The following is a 2737-nucleotide window of genomic DNA, read 5'->3' on the forward strand; positions in this document are numbered from 1 at the left end:
GCACAGGCAGATTATTATGTTTGTAAGTGTGTATGAGACGGTGTTGATCGGAGATCAGGATCACTCATATTTTTTTTTCCAAAGGCGGATGTCTGGATTTCGGATACCTCCCACCTTCTCATAAACTTGCGATGAGATGCTAAAAACATCAGCCTTGACCGTGACTCGAAGGCTCACTCGTTATCGTTCTCCCTCACATAAACCTCTGCGCAGACTGACAAAGTTTTACGTACCGGTACTTGTGACAGAAAACAGCAGTAGTACCCCCCTCCCCCTTTTCTCTTTTTTTCGCCAGAAAAGACTTAGGGAATATTTAATAATTACAAAAATGAATCTTACAATTCCAAAGCTCATTTCCGTTTGACAAATTACAAAAACACTTTGGAAGAAAACACATGAAAAGGAACTCAACTGATAAAAGTAAACTACTCTACTGTGGGTGGCTGAGGGTGCTCTAGTGTGGTTTGCTCCTTCAGTCCTATCCCACATCGATTATCCTAATCTCCCCTCATTCTTTTTTGGGTTTGTTACTCTCTAGTAACACCTCTAATCTTCGGCACTTCTATAACCTATTGTGTTGCAAGTGCTGTAAAACTCTTACTAAAAGTAAACTACTCTAGCTCAAGAAGTGTGTCCTTCCGTCTGCCAGCCCGTCTCTCTGTACGTCTGTCAGTTCTTTCTTTCCCCACAGGTGAGCAAGGGCAAATAGGATGGGTTTGTGTGTGGGGGAGGGAGGGGGTGGATATGGTCTCAGAGATACAAAACTTCAAGGTTTTCGACTCGCATCCCTCGTGTCTTTGCTTTCTCGAGAGCAAGTGCGCATAGCATTCATTCCCGGGGGTCGGGTGAATTTCTTCCCTAGGTGTCAGACCACTATGTACAGATCAGTTTCTTTTAGTTTTAGTTTTAGTACGAGTTTTATGGCACTTGCAACACATTTAGGTCATATAAGTGCCGAAGATTAGAGATGTTACTAGAAAGTTACATAAAAAGAAAAGAAGGAGGAGGAGAGATAAAGACGAAATATGTTTTATAGGAAAGAAAAAGAAAACCAAATCAGAGCCTCCAACAACCATCCGCTGCGTACAGACCATGTACGGGGTCCATGATGTTAAGCACAGTTTAAATTTTTTGATTAAAAAAGTATGTTGAACAGTGAGTTTTTAGTCATTGCAATAAGCCAACTTTTCGACTTGAGTAATAAGGTGTACAACGTGCTCCGACAGGGGACTCAAACTCGAATTACCCTAGGGCCGCTAGGGGTGGTGTCCAATTGAGTCTGGGACGCATTAAGTATTCCACACACAAAAAAAGTTTCAAGTATAAAAGAAAACCCAACCCAATTCTTCACAATCTTTTGTAATAGCAGTTCAAAACATGAACGCTTCTTCGATCATAATAAAATAATATGCTTCTATTACCTTTCTCTTACATAGCTTATATTATTTGCATTTGGCTTGAGGGACGGCCGTGTTAACATTAGACTTTGATGTTAAGTAGGGGCCAAAAAGTATCGGCCTGTGGGCCTCAATTGGCCCGCGGGCCGTGATATTGAAACCCCTGTGCTAGGCTCAGTTTTGAGGGTTCAGTTATTGCAATAGTATCAACATTTCGTCTTGAATAGAAAAGGACAGCAGAAGCAAGGACAAACAGCAACGGTAGACTTCAGTGAGCTTGAGAAAAAGCTAAAGCCAAGATGAAAGTTTAGTAACAAAAATGGAAAGACGAACCAACGCACATCAGCACTGACAGACCAACGAGTAAACAGAAAGGTACAAGGAGAAGTAGAATGTAAACCATCCACTTTTTCAGGAAAAAGATGAGGATCACCTTAAATGTTTTTTTGTTTAGTGCACCTCTTTCACCCCTCTTCAATCTCCCTTATCCGTTCATCTCTTTCTCCCACTCTATTTCCGCCCTCTCTCTCTCTCTCTCTCTCTCTCTCTCTCTCTCTCTCTCTCTCTCTCTCTCCCTCCCTTCATTATATATAACATATTACTAGCACGCCCTCTCCTCATTCCTCAAAGTCTGTTTTAAAAACAAACAAAAAACCCTCTCAACTAATCAAAACACTAAAATAAATAAATTATGAAGAGAGAAAGAAAGTACCGGTACCAAAAGTGAAAACCGAGAAGGACATTTAAGCCAAAACAACATCAACAATAAGAAACACCACCACCACCACCACCACCACCACCACCACCACCACCACCAACAACAACAACAACAACAAAAAATAGATAAAACAAAGCGAGAAGCCATAACATAGCCGCAGAGCACAGTATCCCACAATTCCCACAATTCCCATGTTGTCCAGTACCCTCCTTCAAGCACCAGAGCGTCAAGGCGGTAGCGTGTCAGAGCAGTTGTGGTGCGGCGTTTGTAAATGCCATGGGGATCTCTCCACAAGAAGTTGAAGAAGTACTGTGGCTGGCTGGCCACTGCCTCTATGCCTCCAACTGTCCGGGACATGAGTGCATTCAGCAGGTGAATCTTGGCTGGCCGACACCTGTCTCGGCGCTCTTAAGTGCTGTGCTTTACTCACTCGCTAGATTTCTTTTTAGCACCGTCCTCTTATCATTGTTCAGCGTCTTTCTTTCTTTCTTTCTTTCTTTCTTTCAAGCACTCATCTCGCCATCTCCTTAGCTCTGTTTGTTTGTTTGTAAGATTCCCTTCCCCCTCCCCTTTTCTCTGTCTCACACACACTCACACACACATGCACACACACACACACACA

Source organism: Aplysia californica, unplaced genomic scaffold (assembly GCF_000002075.1).
Source record: "Aplysia californica isolate F4 #8 unplaced genomic scaffold, AplCal3.0 scaffold00061, whole genome shotgun sequence".
Lineage (NCBI taxonomy): Eukaryota > Metazoa > Mollusca > Gastropoda > Aplysiida > Aplysiidae > Aplysia > Aplysia californica.